The sequence below is a fragment of the Lathyrus oleraceus genome, chromosome 2 (genome assembly GCF_024323335.1).
Source record: "Lathyrus oleraceus cultivar Zhongwan6 chromosome 2, CAAS_Psat_ZW6_1.0, whole genome shotgun sequence".
Lineage (NCBI taxonomy): Eukaryota > Viridiplantae > Streptophyta > Magnoliopsida > Fabales > Fabaceae > Lathyrus > Lathyrus oleraceus.
In genome coordinates this window covers 144,094,136-144,113,832 of record NC_066580.1, presented here as the reverse complement: position 1 = coordinate 144,113,832, position 19,697 = coordinate 144,094,136, and the positions used below count along the sequence as shown (strand labels likewise).

Genomic DNA, 19,697 nt, shown 5'->3' with positions numbered 1-19,697 from the left:
TCGCACGGATATAAAATTATCAATATAAAATGTGAAGCGAAAATGAAATAAAACATGTTAAAACAAAAAAATCAAACAATATTGCTAACGCAAGAATGCGTTCATCGCAATCGGATCAAACTAACACAAATGTCACGCATCGTGCACACAAATATGCATACAACGTATCGACATGATTCAATCCAAACAACATGACCCAAACGTAAATAAAACAACAACAACAACGCACACCATTTATTTTTTATTATTCACCAGTGTTATAATATTTCCGATCAATGTAATCGAAACAACATAACACACTCTATCCAATAAAATTCGACATTGTTTCAGAAATAAAACAAAATTGAAAACATTAACAATCTCTCTCTCTCTCTCTCTCTCTCTCTCTCTAGAGCTCTCCTCTCTTCTCTCTATCTCTCGCTCCTCTTTCTATCTACTCTCTATCTCTCTCTCTCTCCTCTTCTCTCTCTCTTCTCTCTCTCTCTTCTCTCTTCTCTCTATCATCTCTCTCTAGTCTCTTCTCTCTCTCTCTCTCTCTCTCTCTCTCTCTCTCTCTCTCTCTCTCTTCTCTCTCTCGCTCTCTCTCTCTCTCTCTCTCCTCTCTCTCTCTCTCTCTCTCTCTCTCTCTCTCTCTCGCTCTCTCTCTCTCTCTCTCTCTCTCTCTCTCTCTCTCTCTCTCTCTCTCTCTCTCTCTCTCTCTCTCTCTCTCTCTCTCTCTCTCTCTCTCTCTCTCTCTCTCTCTGGTTGGTGCCTTTTTGGATTTGTCCTCTCACTCTCAGTATCACCAATATATATATATACAAGTCAGATTAGTTTTTTTTTAATAATTTTGAAAACCCACATATGCCCTTGGTGCTCATTTTAGAAACAAAATTAAATAGTATTAACTAAAACTAAATAAAATTAAATATTAAAAAATAACTAAAATAAAAATATAAAAAAAACACCAATAATTCCATTTAATTTTTCTAAACACTCTCGAAAAAATGAAAAAATAAAAGCCTCTAAATAAAAAAAAATCGGGTGCAAAAATGCCCGAAAAAATAAATTGACCGCATCAAAATGATTAACGTGAAATAAACTTCTTGAAAATATACAACATTTGATTTAATCTTGAAATAATCTTTTATTGGTTAACAGGCTCATACTGATCAAAATGCGACCAAAACAAGTCAAAAAATAAAACGAGAATGTCAGGTTAAACTACGTGAAATATAGATTAATATAATTGACATCTGTAAGTTCGATTTTGAAATTTTCCGTCCACTGATTTTACGCAAAGTTGACATTCAGTTTAACCGATTTGTCTGTAAATCTGAGAAATTATTCCGACTGACAATTTGGACATTATGCATGTTATGATATGCATATGATGTTAATGATTCGATGAATGCATTGATTCAGCAATTGAGGTTCAAAATTGGAGTATCACATATCTTATAAAACTTAAATTTGAAATTGCTACTCTTATTAAAGCCTTCATTGCTCTAATTCAAACTCAATTTAAACCACTATAAAAACAACTAGTTCTAATAATAGCCTGGAATTTTTCTTAAAATGTTTTTTTTATGCAACATGGTATCCGTCATCTAGATTAACACTTTTTAAGTGATGTTAGATCTCTTATTTTTCAATCGAATCTACCTAAATTATTTTGGACCCATAGCTTCTCACATGTTGTTTTCTTAACTAATAGGCTGCCTTCTAAATTATCATACTTTCCCAGAAGTTACTTTGTATTACAAAAGGATCTTCATAATTAAATTTTTAGCCAACGAGTTTATTGAACGGTACAAATTTTGTGTAGTAGCTAAAAGATTCAATCAAAGAGAAGATCTTGTTTATCTTAAAATCTTTATTTCTATAGTTAAATGACTAACATTCACCTTATTTTACTTGTGACGTCCTCTTATAACAACGGGCAATTTAAATAAATAGATTTATATGAAATTTTCCCTTGCCCTTAAAGTCACTTATAAAAATATTGTTGGTAAATTGAATATATCCATCTATGCCTTAAAACAAGTTAGCTGACAATAGAACTATAAACTTACCAAAACATAATTTGCCTTAGGGTACAAATAATTTTAGTCTAGTTATTCCTTGTTTATCAAATACAATCAAAAACGTTGTACATTTATATTGTTTTGGGAAGTTTATTCATAGTATAACATTTTTCAATTTTCAAGTATTGTTAGAGATAATAAATAGTATGATATATTACTCAATAATATTTTAATAAACTCAAACATCAAAAATAGATCAACTATATTTATTATATTGATTAGTCACAAACTTGTTGAATATACATAGATTTATTCGTGTTTGACATCAACCAAACGATAATGCGGTATTGCATGCAAATGTTGGACTCTTGGTGTTGCGAGTCCAAATTTTTCCTCCATGTTCAAGTTGGAAGGGTTAATATTATATGAAAGTTCCCAATTAAAACAATGCACCAATTGAGCAACAACCAACTTAATAGTAATTAAGCCCAATTGAGTTCCAGGACAACCCCTACGACCAGAATCAAATGGGAGAGATTCAAACTCGTGTCCTTGATAATTCATTTTTTTGTCAATAAATCTCTCTGGATAAAATTCTTCAGCATTTTCGGACCAAATATTAGGATCTCTCCCTATTGTTCATATATTAATCATAACTCGAGTATTTTTCTCTATTAAATAACCATCAATTATGGCGCTTTCTCTAGATTCACGAGGAATTAGAAAAGGTGCAGTAGGACGAAGTCTTAAGGTTTCATCAACTACGATATCTAGGTACTTTAACTTTTTCAAATCCTTCTCTTCAACCATTCTCTTATTTCCTACTTCATCTTGTATCTCATTTTGAAGATTTTCATCACTCTTGGATGCCTTAATAGTTCAGATAAAGTCCACTCAATTGATATAGCAGAGGTATCAGTTGATGCCACTATCATGTCGAGTAAAATAGCCTTGATGTTTGTTCGATCAATGACATGATTTTGCTCACTATCGTGATCAATGGTTTGGTGGATAATCGAAAGAAGTATGTCTACAAAGTCTTCACGGCGAGTCTATAAAGGAGTTAATTAGATATATATAATAACGTTTATAAAATAAATACTTTTAGTAAACATAATAAAATCATAAAACCATATGGAAAATTAAAGATTTGACTTTTAAAAAAAAATGTGGATTTTTCTCAACTCATTATTTACCTTGATCTAATGGGTTTTGTTTTTCTTTTTCTTACTTAATTGTAACAAATAAACATGGTCATATAAAAATATATCTAATTTGTGTTTGAGTTGAGATAGAGAAGAAAAATAAAAACAATTCAAAAGTATATGCAATTTTTATATGAAAGGTAAAAATCGATATTATTAGATGTGACGTTATAACTTAATCTTACCATTGTATGTGTGTTTGTTTTTGTTGATAAATACCACTTCGTTTAATGATGAAGAAAGTAATATTTATGATAAAAAGATATCGTTTTAATTCACATATTTAATTTTCTCATTTTAAAAATGATTGTCCAACTTAAAAAAATGACATAAGAATTTGTTTTTTAATATTTTTATTGTATTATTACCATAAAAATACCATGAAGAAGTGATAGAAAACAACAACAAAATCATATATCATTCTCAAATTTCGAATTTTTCTTAAATAAAAAATAATGATTTTTGTCTAACTCAGAAAAAGTGCAAGCCTTCATGAGTGTGTTATTTCTTCTTTGTTTGGTTATAAACATAATCATATCAATATTTTGGAGAACTGGCCCTACATAAATATGAGTTAAAAAGCCTTTACACTCTGTATTTTATTTTTTGGCATGTCATCTAAAACTAAGTGAACAAAAATTTAATTCTCAAATTTATTCTTTTGGCGTTTTCTTCTATAATATTTTATGACAAATTGGATGCAGCAATTAGAATACTTGGATATAAATTTAAAATAAGAAATTCCTACTCAGTCAAATACTGGTAATGAACATAATACCCTTCTCTCTATATATATATAACATTTATATTTTTTAGGAGGTGAAAATTTTAATTATTTTTGTTTGTGGATTATCTCTAAACGCTACACCATATGACACCATTGACCCTACTTTGCTAATTAAGTGCCAATACTTTTCAACTCTTGTTTTTACACTCTTACTACGACAAAACTTTCACACCTCAGCCAACAAAGAAAAAACGAGGTAAACAAGTAACGTCACATTTAAAATATTTACAAGAAATTTTAGCAATTTTTAATCTTTTTTATATATTTTTGTTTATGACTTTTTACCGATATGACAAACCAAGATGACAAACCAAGAGAAAAATAATTACAAGAAATACTTTCAAATCTTTGAATTATATTTTAGTATCTTTTATTTTATTTTATTTTTCTTATTTATGATCTATTACCTCGATTGAGGTGACACTCTAGGAGAAAAGTATTTTATTTTATATTTTATTTTTTATTTATGATATATACATTGACTGAGCTAACAAATAAGGGAAATATTTTTATCCAATATACGGTCAACTCATCAATACTCAATGAAACATCAATAATCCGTGTGAAACTATCAATACTCAATTTTTCAGCATATTTTTATCCAATATGCTGAAATACAAATTTAATATAATGAAAACAATGATAATGAAAGGAACACAATAAAGTATAACATTATTCTATGAGATTGATTGCAAAAGTAGGAAAAAATTTCAAGGTTGATTCCTTAATGTAATTTCTTCTCTTATAATTGCTTGCTAGAAATGTTTAATGTTAATTAGGAGAGCATAAATGTAACTTAACAATCTTAACTTTTATTGTGTTATGTAAAATGTTTAATGTTATTGTTGTTGTTGTTGAGATTAAATATTTAATGATTTTGTTTATTTTATTTATTTATTGTTCTTGTTGTTGTTGTTTTTGAAATTTAATGTTCAAAGATTTTATGGATCTTGTTGTTGTTGTTGAAATTTAATGCTAACGATTCTATATATGTATTTGTTGTTGATGATAATGGTGGTGATGATGATGACGGAGATTCAAACTTTTTCAATAAATTTGATGTTTTGCAGACTGAAAAGAAAAAATAGGTTACAACAAAAATTATGTAAACAAGCTATTTACCTCAGGTATCATTTCCAGCAAAGGTAAAAAGTAGCGTACTTTTGATAATCTAAAAAATGTTGTTGCTGGGGATCAAACTCATGACCAGTATAATTTGACTTTGAGGAACCTCTCTTTACATGCTAAAATCACCTGAAAATATTTTTAACGTCTAGCTAATCGATTAGGGAATCGTTTAATAAGTTTGGAGCCAATTTACAACTAGATAATCGTTTAGCCCTAATCCTCTAATCGATTATTTTACTTTGTAACACTCAGAATCAATTGGAACAAGGCTCTTAATAATCAGTAACGACTAAATATTAAAACATATCAATTATGGCTTGAAAAATTGATTATTTAGGTGTAATAATCGATTGATCTAATTGATCATCACATTAATTCGGCCCATAGATTGTTTCCTTTTGAGCCATATTTTTTCAAATATAAAGGAAGACTCTCCTCAACTGAAATTACATTAGAATTCAGAGCTTTCCTATTTCTCTCTATTTTATTACTCTCCTCTTTTCTCAATGATATTTATTCTTCGCTAAAAAGTTTCCTTAGTGCCCTGTGAGGGTAAACTACTTTTGAGAAAAGATTTGTATTGATATCTCATTATTAGTTTATTTCAAGAGTATCATTCTTTATAAAGTATTTTTTTTTTATTTTCGAGATAAATCAGTGAAAATATTTATTTGGGTCTAGAACTTAGCCTAGTAAAAGTTCAGTTTCATTATTTAGATTAGCCAGTAAAATCAATACTCATTTCTTTAGCTTAACCTAAGGAAAAGCTCTTGTTAAGTTGGGGGGAGGGGGAGATAAGTCAATGTAAAATCTTGTGGGGGAGGACGTTGGGTGCAAGTATGAATGGTTAAAGTCCCACATCGCCTATGAATGAGTTAAATATTAGATTTATGAGAGAGGAACCATTTAACTAATGCCTTAAGATTTTTGGTGGATATGTGGTGTCTCCATTTCTTGTGGTCATGGAGCATGTGTGTCTGTTGGTGCTCCCGACTTCCCTAGACTCCCCTTCACAATTTAAAAAAAACACAAATTTTGTGTTTTAAATAATATTTTTTTTTAATTTATCATGATTTTTATATACCATAATTCACCCCTCTCTTGTACTTGGATTCACTTGTTTAACAAGTGACATTAAATCTTAACTCCTGTGAAATATTAACCATCCCAGGATGTAGGAAATGACTTCAATCGTTTCAAAATTCAAACTCCCATCCTTTAATGGAGAAGGGTATAGTTTATGGAAAGAGAGGATGAAGTTATTCATCGATGGGATGAATCGTAGTATTTAGAAGATTGTAAAGGATGGTGGATTTGTTCCCACGCGCAAAGTTGATGGTGCTGTAGAGAACAAAATTAAAAAGGATTGGATGCAAGATGCTAAATAAAATATGCAATACTATTTGAAGGTGAATACGATCATCATTATGCCTCTTGGTCTTGATGTTTTTTTTGTAAGTTTCTAACTTTGAGATAATTAGTAAAATGCAAACATGATTTACCCATAACATGAGTCATATGAGAACTATGGTAAAAAAATTTGCAAATGAGTAATCGGTTGTGAAAATTATTCAATGCCTAAAACATAGTTGACAACCTAAAGTCATTGTGATTTCTGAATCTAGGGATTTAGCACACACACACACATATTATTTTTGGTAAATTACAGGAACATGTGATGGAGATAGAAAGGCTTGCTATGGATAAGGAAGTAGAAAAGAAGAACAAAATTATAGCTCTAAAAGCCAAAGATTCTGACTCTGGTGGTGACATATCACTCATGGTATGAAACTTCAGAAAATTCTTAGAGCATGAGAAACAATAACAAGAGGAGAAAAATGAAAGTGAAGAAAAACTTCATTTACTTTTACTTGATGTCAATGTGGAAAGAAATGACATATTAGAACAATATGTCCTCTATGGAAAAAGGCAAATAAGAATCAAAAGAAATCCAAGAAATCTTAGAAAAAGGGCAATAAGGCTCACATCATGTGGGATAACAATGACATGGAGTCCTCAGATGATGAAAAAGCTAACATATGCCTAACGAAACATAATCAAGATGACGAGGTAACCTCTCACTTTTATTATCAAGATTTATACCTCATTTGTAAGAAACTAACAAAAGAAATATCAAATTAGAACAAGTTGTCTCTACCTCCAAGAATATTATTTCTTACCTTGAGTTATAAAATAAAAACTTGTTGGAAGTAATAAAAATTATTAGGGAGAGACAAAATGATCTAGTCCAAAACTCTTCTCCTTCTAACGAGAGTTAGATGAACTTGTCAAGTGCGATAAATGTGATTTTGAAAAACAAAATGTGTGATATTCAAAAAACATTTGGAATTTTTTATAAAGAAAGATACAATTTGAATCTTTTGCTAGGAAATCAAAGAGCTTCCTACAATAAAGACAGTCTTAACTATTAACCCAAGAACAATAGTATGAAATTTAGTAATATTTGAAATGGTAAACCTACATCTCATTGAAAACCCTTAAAATGTATATATTGTAATAAAGATGGTCATATTGCTCTATTTTATTTCATTAAAAAGAGTCATGATAGCAAACAAGGGCATCCTCATTAATACTTTAATATAAAGTATTGTGAGCGCAAAATTAAAAATATACCGGCCTCATTGCATCTTTATAATCTTATTATAAAATCCATTTGTGAAAGTATTTATGGAACTAATAGTAAAGGATCCAAAATGGTATGGGTACCTAAAGTTTAAGACGTGAGCTTTTATTGTAGGAACACTTTACAATTTCGAATGCAAAATGGTATCATGATAGCGACTTTTCGAAGCATATGATCGATGATGAAGCTTTCTGTTCTCCTCCTTCACTACTAATAATGGATGCTTTGTCTCTTTTGGTGACAATAATAATGGAAAGATTTTAGGTTTTGGTACCGTCAGTAAGTCCCCAAATCCAATGATTTGAGAAATTCTTTTGGTTGAAATATTAAAGCATAATTTACTTAGTATAAGTCAATTATGTGACGAAGGTAACATTATAACTTTCTATTATTCTAGATGCAAAGTCATAAAGTTTAAATCAAATTAAATTCTATTTACAAGCTCAAGAAGTGGAAATACCTAATCAGGGAATTTAAATAAAATTCCATCAAGTTATGTATGTCTCCTGAGTAACAAGGATGAATCTTGGCTATAGAAAATGAGGATAACTCACATCCATGTGGACCACTTAAACAAGTTGGTTCACAAGGATCTCGTAATTGGTATTTTAGACTTATATTTCAAAAAGAACAGATTATGTAATAGGTTCTAAAAGAGTAAGCAATTAAGGGCTTCTTTTAAAGCGAAAAATATAACTTCCACAAACGGCCTTTAAAATGATTTCACATGGATCTTTTTGGTTCATCTAGAATTGTAAGTCTTGGTGGAAATCTCTACACCCTTATAATTGTGTATGAGTACTCTCGTTATACATGAACATTACTCTTATATCATAAATTAGATGTGTTTGCTACCTTTAGCAAACTAGCCAAGGTTATCCAAAAAAAAAAGGATTAAGCATTGCATCCATCCGAAGAGGTCACTGTGGAGAATCCCAAAATGAGGAATTCAAAATATTTTTTAACGAGAAAAGTGTACAACATAATTATGTCTTGATAATACCAATTCTGAAGCAGATGCCCTATAAGTTATATAAAGGAATAAATTTAAATACTTCTTACTTACATGTCTTTGTGAGAAAGTTCTTTATCCTTAACAATGGGAAGGGTATTCTAAAAAAAATTGACGCAAAAGTTGGTGAAGGCATGTTCATAGGATATTCCACTTTGAGCAAAGCTCTTAGAGTCATTAAAAAAAAGAAGCATGACGACAAAAAAATCTTTTCACGTTAATTTTGATGAAACTAACCTAAATTATTAGAAGTAGAGGTTGTTGATTAAGCATCTATATAGGAAAAGACAACCTTAAAAGAAATGGATAATGATCAGGAAGTAGAACAAAGTCAACATCAAGAATAAGTTCAAGATCTAAATGAGGAAACTTCTCTAGATCATCAAGATCTTCCAAGGGAGTGTTGGACAACCAATGACCATTACACTTAGAATGTCATGGGAGATATTTCCAAGGGAGTTACTACTCGACACTCCCTTAACAAGGTATGTAATTTTGTGGCTGTTGTTTCGAAAATTGAGCCAAAAGGAATTTACGAGGCTATTATTGATGAACATTGGTCTCTTGCCATGCAAGGGGAGTTAAGTCAATTTTAGCGAAATAAAGTTTAGGAACTTGTTCCAAAAACTTTTGGTAATCAAGTGATTGATACCCGTTGGATCTTTCATAATAATATGAACAAAGACGGAAATGTTTTAGGAAACAAAACTAGAATTTTTGTGAAGGGTTAGAATCAATAGGAAGGCATAAAATTCAATTAACCTATGCTCATGTAGCTCAATTAGAGGCCATAAGGATGTTTTAACTTTTTTCTCTATCATGAGTTTCAAACTCTTCCAAATAGATGTAAATAGTGCATTCTTGAGGGGGAGAAGTATACTCTCGACTCATGTTAGAGGGAGTTTAATCACTCGGAACTTTATATCTATGTTTTTCTCTTTTAACACCCCCTGAGAGATGAATTGTCATCATAAAAGGGAGAGGGAATATGTATTTATATGCTTGCTGGTATGAAGCTAATGATCTGGATGTTGTCGATTGTCTTGATGTTTTGATGACAACAACACAAATTCTTGTTGAAGTTGATGGTTATATCTTTCCAAATATCTGATGATGGTGTCTTACTTGAAGATATATAAAGCCTCATCAAGAAGAAGATTCAAGGTTCTAGTGAAGTGTTTATATGATCAGTGTATATGTAAAAGGAACTTAAAGCTTTGGAGTTGTTAAAGAGAGGAAGTGTCAAAGCTTTCCTAGTCATATTTGTCTGAGTTACCAGACTCTTGTGAAAGTAGGAGAGTAACTCCTAATATACTAAGGATAGTCACACGCACGCACATATACACACACACACACACACACATACACACACACACACACATACTTAAAGCCTTTGAGGAACCTCTTTTTACTTTCTAAAATCACCTAAAAATATTTTCCAGCTCTAGCCAAACGATTAGGGAATTGTCTGATAATTTGGAGCCATTTTACAACTGGATAATCTATTAGCCATAATCCTCTAATTGACTATTTTGCTTTGTAACATTCATAACTGATTAGAAAAAGGATCTTAGGGACTAGGAACTTCTAAGTATCAAAAACTTCTAATTGTGGCTTGAACAATTCATTATTTAGGTATAATAATCGATTGGACTAATTGATTATCACATTAATTTGACTCATGGATTGATTCCTTTTATGAGCCAAATTCTCACATATATAATCGAGACCTCTCCTCTGTTGAAATCACACAAGAATTCAAACTTTTCCTATTACTCTCTATTTTATTACTCTCCTCCATTCTTAGTGATATTTCTTCTTCACCAAAATGTTGTCTTAGTGCCTTGAGGGTAAAAACTACTTGTGAGGAAACTTTGATACTCGTGTCATGCCGTTGTTAGTTTATTTCAAAAGTGTTATTCTTTCGAGGTTCTTGTTTTTGTTTTAGAACTTAGCCCAAGATTAGTTTTGTTTGGTTCCTCGAATTAGCTAGTAAAATATTTACTTGGTTTGTGAGTTCAACACATGGAATTGAGACAATTATTTTAAAAAATGCCTTGCTTAATGGTTTATGAACAAACTGGATACTCTACGGAAGTAGGTAATTATTTGATTCATGAGAATGCCATATACTCTGAATAGAGATAAGAGTATTTATATCTATTTCAGTTTTGCAAAAATCAGCATTCTCATAGCAGAACAAAAAAGAGAGTTTTACTCGAGTAAATCACAAGTAGATAATCATGATCATAGGGATACTTTTTTATAAATTTTAAAATCAAACAAAAGTACCATCGATTTAGATAATCATGATCATAAGGATACTCTTTTATAAAATTTTAAATCAAACAAAAGTACCATCGATTTACGGAGTCGCCACCAAAGTTTTTATTTTTAAAGGGAAGCATCCATAAAACCTTTGAAGGATAAAAACATGGTTCTCGCAACCAGTTTAGGGTTCGGGAGACGGTTAAGCGACGGAAAGGTATTAGCATCCCTCACATTTATTATACTCAACAAGAATATTCTAATTAGCTTAGGGAATATAATGCTTAGCTTAAAGATGTTTTAAGTTCTCTGTTTATTAAAAGAACTTTTATATAAATGGGGGAAATTTTAGTTTTTTGTTAATGGGCCTGACGAGATGTTGAGTCTCGCTCCTACGTATCCCCATGTGTGATGGAGAACTCAAGGTTGTGTAGTTATTTGGTATAAAAGATTTGTGTGTTGGTTGTTTTTAGAGAATGGTGTTTAAGTCACATTCAAGCGGTTAGAACATTTTCTTGAATGCTCGCACTATGGAGGCTGAAGCGTTTGTTTGTATTTTATATCAAAATAAATGAAACACTATCCTTTTGTGAAAAAAGTTCATTTTGATTGCACAAGGAAAAACAAATTAATTTGATGAGTTGAGGATATTTTTAAATATGAAGGATGAATAACCGATTCAGGCAAAACATACGTTGAGCCTTAGATTGTGTGAGAAACAAATCCATTTCTCTTTTAATACTAAGTTTATTGTGAAAATTGTTTGTGGGAGAGAAATGATTGTTCAGACGATGCGTGCGCTAAGCCCTCGATTATTTGATAAACATGTGAATATGCATTCACTCATTCCTCCATATTTAATTAGAGGTATGTTAAATAGGAATTTAATTTAAGACGAAATAAAACTACCTTTGCATTTTTGAAACCTTATTTTTATTTTTGGCAATTTAATATTTGTTTTTGTTTGTATTTTTCTAACAATAATTAAATTAAAATAAAATAAATGAAAAAGAATAAAATTAATTAATTAAACTAAACCAAATAAAAAATGAATAAAAAAATAGAGGGGTGCAAAAGAAATGGGGGAGTTGTGAATAAAGGAAATTAGGGCCCAAACTAGGGGGGGTTAAAACAGAAGAAAAAAATCCAGGGTAAAGCGGGGTCATCAAATTGGTCTAATGGATTTAATTTATTATGGGAAAAATGTGTTAAACCATCTGATCAGGAATCAAAGGACATTATTAAGACGTTCTAGTTGGAAGGCATACAAGAGATTACACTGGAATGGTGATCTAAGGGCTCTGAAAAGAGAGACACACACACGTCCTGATCCCAGAGCATGGAGAGAGAGTATATAAACTCCTCCTCCCGAAATCAATGCTCATTTCCTATTTCTCTTTCTCTTCATTCTCTTCCTCTTCTATATACTCTCTCAAACTCACTGACCTCTCTCTAACTCATCCCTCATCGGAAAGCCAAAACCAGTCCTCTTAACATAAGTCCACCACCAACTTCAAACCTTGTTCTTCATGTTCATATGAACATGAAGAACAACATCGTCTGCACCCGTTCATCCGTTGTGACAAAGCCTGAACCACCATCAAACTTCATCCTTAAACCCAGAACCTTCAAACCTTCATCATGTTCATCATGAGCATGATGAATCTTCACCCCTAACCTTCGAACCCTAACCTTCGAACTCTAGCATATACAACCATGATTAGGAAGTAATAAAAAAGGCAAAGAAGCTACCAACCGACCCTGCAGTGAACTCCTAGGTAATGCACTCCTTCTTTCACTTTTCCTTCTCTCTGTTTTGTGTACTTTCTCAGCTCTCTCTCCTGCTCCTTTTCTAACTTCTTTTTTCTCTTTGGTGTGAGGTTCAGATGGGGTTTGCAAAGGAGAAACGGAGGCTAGAGCCTTTTGACATAGTTTGTCTTCAATGTGGAGGCTAGGGTTTTTTTTCCGTGTCCCTTCTGTGTAAAACCCTTAGGGTTTTTATAAGTAGGAATTATGCTAAAGGATTCAATGTGATTGTTCAAGTTTTAGGAAATTTTTATTGAGCTTGATTCTAATGTGATTCCGATGTTTACTTAGGGCTTAAGTTTGTACGAATAAGGAAAAAATTATGGGCCTTGTATTCCGAATATGATGTAATAAAAATTTGAATTTTTGGTGTGATTTGATCCAGTTGAAGCAAGTTTAGATTTTTTTTTATGTTTTACGGTTTCACAAACTAGACAAAAAAAATAATTAAAAAAAATGACAATAATATAAATAAATGACTGATCTAATAATAAAAAAATTGATAAAAAATGAATGAAAAGTAATTGATAAAATAAAAATGCATAAATAACAAAATAATGAATTAATTAAAATAAACAAGTAAAGAAAAGGAAAAAAAGTCAAAATGGTTCCACTTTGACTTTTTAATCAACTTTTTTGACCTTTGACTCTAACACATGCAACTCATTCAGATAAACAAAAGACTCATATGTATCAAAATGACTCGGTCAAGGACTAAAGACTCAGACAAAATGCAAAATACATAATAAAGGGCTCAATGCCTCAGATAACACAATTGACTCTGACAAACTCTAGTGACACAACAAATGACCCAAAATAGAAAGAACAGATAAAATTATGGGCAAATTTTAGGGTGTGACATTATGTGAATTTGGTGGGGCGGTATGAGGTGGGGTAGAATTTACATGAATTATCAAGATTTTCCATTAATTAAAAATAAAAGAAATTGAGTAAAATATGAAATAGTGGGATATGGGAGTTGAAATAGATTAATGAGGAAATTAGTGTGGTAAAGAGTGAGAACCCAAAAGTTGAGAGGAGAAATAAAAATGTTAGTAATTGGAATTAAGTTTTTTTAAAATAAGTACATGATAATTTGGAGAAATAAAAATAAGTAGAAAAGTTTGGGAGAGAACAACTGAGTACATGCTAATTTGGGCAAAGAGGCAAGAGTCGAAAAGAGACAAACCTAGGTTGGAGAAGAAGCCATAAGCAAAAGCTTAGATCCTTGTTGGAAATTGAGGTAAGGGGGATTACTCTAATATGAGTGTCAATTGCATGAAGGATAAATAAGAGTCATCACCCTCTTCTAGATTTTCTCATTTTTACCACCATTGTTGATGCTTATGTGATTTAGAGAAAATGTTGTGTAGGTTATGTTATGATTATTGTGAAACATATGAAATTTGTGTTATGTGTTATGCTGGAAATTATACATGATGTGATGATATGAATCTAAATGTTGTTGTTCATGTGAATATGAATTGATATCATGAACATGGTGATGAAATTACATGATAAATTGGTGTTGATGTTTAAGTAGTGTTGATTTGATGAGATTCCTATTTAATATAATTTGGGTGATATGTTTCTATTTAATTTGGGTGATTTGGGGTTGAAATAGGAGTTTTAAGAATGCTCGAATGAAAAATAATGTATATTTTACAATCTTCTCAACGGTGACGGACGTCACCAGTGTGACGGGATAACCATCATTCAATTGGGATAGCTGACAGATGTTAGTATGGTGATGGGGTCACCGTCATGGTCCCTGAGACGGGTTTCTGGTCCAGGCGTCAGCAAAGTGAGAATTTTATGTGTGTGTGTGTGTATGTGTATGTGTGTGTATGTGTGTGTGTGAGAGAGAGAGAGAGAGATAGAGAGAGAGAGAGAGAGAGAGAGAGAGAGAGAGAGAGAGAGCGAGAGTGACGACCATCAGCCTGGTGACGGGTTGACCGCCATTCCTTGCAGTTGACCAATTATGATTGGTTGATTTGATATTTCAAGTTTTTTTCGAGAGCGGTGACTGTTTATGTTTTTTAATACTGTTTGGTGAGTATGGGTGGAGTGTCGCGTTGAAATCAATTGTCGATGATATATTGTTGCATATTAATATGTTTATATGTATATCGGTGATGTTAACATATGGTGTTGCATTATGGTGATTAATGAGGTTCAGATAAGAACCATTGGTGATGATTTTCATATTACATTGTTCTCGCATTGTCATGCATCATGAATATCGAAGAAAGTGATTGATGATGATTGGTGATGAGATTGTTCACTAACATAACTCTAACATCCAATTGTGAGTAGCTTGGTACCACATTCATTTGATGATAAGAAGATAAGTAAATTGCATACACATTTGTACTTATGATTTGGTGACGATTGTGATCGTTTTATAATGATGTTGATTATTTGTGAGAGTTTTGAATGTCATGTTCGCGTTGATGTTTTGTTGTACTGCCATTTGTTACTTTTGCACCGTTAGCATATTTTGAGCTTATTCTCACCCCTATTTTCTTTGTTGTGGTGTTCTGTATTCTCTTGGGATATAGATAATCAGGTAGAGGAGCAACTGCTTTTAAGGTGGAGGATGACATTTGATGCCTCTTCATTTTTTTTTATTGTTTTGTCGATCCGTTTAGTTTTCGCTAAAGCTCTGATATATAACAATGAGACATATTGCTTTGTTACTTGTGTTTTTTTTTGAGATGTTTTGAATTGCTCCATTATCTTTTGGTATGGACACTTATTATGTTAAATGGCATTTTTATTGCGCTTATAAATTTGATATTTTATTGAATAAAGTGTTTGGTGAAGAATGTGTAATGCCTTATTTGTAAAATTTAATGAAATCATTTTATAAATAGAGAGTTGGGATATTAGGGTGTTACAACATATTTTTTTTAATTGATAAGAGTCTCATAAAAAAAGTTAATATATATTTTTATTGACATTTAAATTATAGCTACTAAATTGACAAATTAAACTCTTTATGAAACACATTTTATTTTTGACAAAATGTGTGATACCACAGCTACTAATTAGTATGCATGATGATAAGCTATAGCAGAACATGATGAAACACAAGTTTACTTAAACTTAGAAATCATTCAAAAGCACATCATGAAAATAAATAGATTCTAAGACCCGAGACACATTAGTTATACAATGTTATTTCATGAAATTACTATGTAGGAAAACAACAATGACTAAATATGTGATGACTGGTATACCTACGGATTTAATTGCAGGTTTACAAGAAGATATTTTTTTTGCAGGTTTACCTGCAAATTTACCATAATAATTATCTACAAAAGTTTTAGTTGAGGACCGTTATCAATAAGAGAATCTACGTGAAATACGTTTCCTACGAAAAATTTGCTAAAATCCACATGAATATCAAATTATTTAGCCAAAATACAATCAACCTTTGGTTGTTACAGCACAAAGAACAAACAGTATTCATTAATTTATTGTAAAACAAATTATAATATTACACAATTTCTAGGTATAGTGAGTCCAAATTTCTCTTCCATGTTCAAATTTGAAGGAGTAATACTATTTGGAAGTTTCCAACTAAAACAGTGCACCAATTGAGCTAAAACCAATTTTACCGTAATTAAACCCAAATGAATTCCAGGACAGCAAATGGTATACACTCCATCTCTTGTCCATGAAAATTCATTTTCTTGTTGATAAATCTTTTGGGATAAAACTCTTCAGCATTTTGTGACCAAACATCATGATCTCTCCCTATTGCCCATGCATTTACTATAACTCGTGTCTTTTCCTTTATAAAATAACCATCAATTATTATATTCTCTCTACATTCACGAGGGATTAGTAAGGGTCCAACCGGATAAAGTCTTAATATCTCATCAACCACCATATCTAAGTAACTTAAATTCTTCAAATCTTTCTCTTCAACCATTCTCATATGTCCTATCTCATTTTGTATCTCATCTTGAAGTTTTTTCATTATTCTTGGATTCCTTAAAAGTTCAGATAACGCCCACTCAATTAGAGATGCAGATGTATCGATTCCCGCTGCTATCATGTCTAGTAAGATTGCCTTCATGGGGCTTCGATCAATGACGGGATTCTGTTCATTTTTGAGATCAATGGTTTGGTGCATAATTGATAGCATTAGTAATTTGTTCATGCTCTTTTATTATCATCTCTAATACCTCATCAAGTGCTTTACTTGTTCTCTTGCAGGCTTGTGTTAATCCCTAATAAAGAGTTAAATTAATATTATCAACTATTAATTGAATATTTTCACTTATTTTAAGAAAACAATGAAAGCACGTAAATTTTGATAACAACACAATAGCACGATTGATTATCATACTTACTTGAAGATCAAAAGGTCCTAGCCATGGGATGTAGTCAGCCAGATTAAAAGCTCCAAATAAAGTCATTGTTTCTTTAACAAGGCTCTTCAAGTCAAATTGCTCATATTTACTTCTACCAAATAGCATCTTATATATAATATTTTCAACAAGAGTCAAATTACAGCTTCACTAACATCCACAACCTCACCCACCAAACCAGCTTTCTCCAAAGATTTAACCAAAACACTCAACTCTTGTTTTCTAATAGGAGCAAACATCTCAACTTTAGAAGCACTACGCCAATAAGGACCATACTCAGAGAAACCTAACCCTTTAGAACCGTAAGAGAAGATCTCAGATGCTTGAATCTTTGGTCGGCTTGCGAAAACCAAGTCATGAGTTTTGAGGAACAATTCTGCAGCTTTTGAAGATGAAATGACAACAGTTGAGATGGTACTCATTTTGTTACCAATTTCGATCTCGCATTTTGATTATACTGTCTTTTTTTGTAATTGTTTTTTTCTTTTTTCCTCTAAATTTTGCACATTAAAAAAATTTTCACCTTTCAATTTGGGATTTGAATCAATCTAAAGGTTCAGTTATATTGTTTTTGTTATAGTTGAAGGTTATTTTTGTAATGGGTCTTGCTGTGTTTTTAGTTTTTCTTATAATTTGGCATATAGGTTTGCTTTTAATGTTTGTACCAAGTATTTCTAATAGGATTAGCGAATCTAGATCTTATACATTGTAAAAGTTTATGAGGAAAACAAATTTACTACTGAGAAAATTAAGTCACTTGGTGAGGAATGTGATAAGTTTTTCTCAAATTTATGTGATGGAAATTTTATTGATCCTATGTTGGATTGTCTTAAGAAGTGGAATGGTGTTCCTCTACTTATATGCTAGGATTGTTTTACCTTGTAAGTTTTATTTTTTTTTATCCTTTTTCATTTACTATGTTTTAATGAAGATATTTTGATGTGTCTTATGCTAAACAAAATGTATAGTTTGATTAATAATCTTATAAGATTTTATTTTTTAAGTTAAATTTGGAATGTATATAGTGTACTACTGTTTACCGTGAAAATTGATAAACAACCGCTGATCTTTTAAATTATTAAATTTGGTTACTTACAGGATCGATCATATTGATCCTAGGACATGTGCTTGTTTAAAGTAAATTCTAGTAAATATGAACACTTCGACAGTGTTGCAGTAATGGTGATTAATGAAAAAACTCAGACAATAAAAGACTAACACAAATTAAAAAGAGAGATCGTAAAAGAAATGAAGATAATTTGTAATAAAGATGAATAATTAAAATAAAGAAGTATTTCTGGAAAATAGAGAAAAATTGTATTACTTTAAAGTAATTGACAATGGTGTAGAATGAACGTATATTTCTTGATTTACCGTTTCTCTCCACACGGGTACTTGATAAATTTTACAGACTCTGTACACAATTTGACACCCTGATCCAAACGCTAAGACCCTCTATTTATACTCAATCGAAATAACCGTTTCTACCGGCCCCTCAATCACGTTGAGACACATGACACTTTGCATGAGTGCAACTATCCATTAGGCTCCACGTGTACCTTCAACAGTTTCAAATAAGAACAAAGTTCTCTCCTTTATTTGAATTTTGAATCTCCAATCGAAACCGTCTTCAAAACATTTAAAGAAATATTTCTAAGTCCTAACTGCACGCTGACCCTTCTTACCCAGTGACTTTCGATTGGATCTTCCTAATATTAGATTCGGTCGAAAACATCTTCATTTGTCGAAAACATCTTCACATGGGATTTCCATTTTGGTAACTCTAAAATGGGCGTCGAAATTATGAGCTAACAAATTGCCCCCCAAAAATGTTATTTTCGACATATAGGAGAAAAAGACATTTTTTGAGAACATGCTACGATGCCTTGGACAACTCTGACACATTGCCAAATGTTCCAATGTTGCAAAACTTTTCAGTTTCTCCCAGCTGTTTAATGACGTCAGAGTCATCATTACCTTTTTCCTAATCACGTCTCTTCAGCCCAGAACTAAATATTTTCAATCATCATGTTTCCTAGACTCTAGGAAATCGTGGGTTTAGACATTAATTACCACCTCTCCATCACACTATCCAAGGAAGACACGTGTCCCACTAACTTGTCAATCATCAATGTTGATTTGAAGCGTTTTTTCTCCCAAGTCTGCTTATAAAAGTCACAAACTTACCAATTTCATATTTTATGCTTTCTGAACTTTCAAACGCTCTAGCTATTCATCCTCAAACCATCTTTAACAAAAACCTAGATTATCTTTTTCTCTTCCAACTTTCAACAGAGATGACAACTTCAAGCAAAACCCCTAAAGAAGTGAGCATAACTATTAAGACCACAACTGTCAAATCAAAAGCTCCCAAGAAGATTTCGGAGCTTCCTCCTTTCACCACATTGCCTAATCCAGTAAGGGTGGGTAATCAACAATACATCCCAGAACCGAAAATG

General features: G+C 31.7%; 1 pseudogene; it reads right to left on the bottom strand.

Moving 5' to 3' along the window:
- Positions 1-2,315: 2,315 nt before the first annotated feature.
- Positions 2,316-17,660, bottom strand: LOC127122311 (cytochrome P450 CYP736A12-like; annotated as a pseudogene).
- Between the last annotated feature and the right edge of the window lie 2,037 nt (positions 17,661-19,697).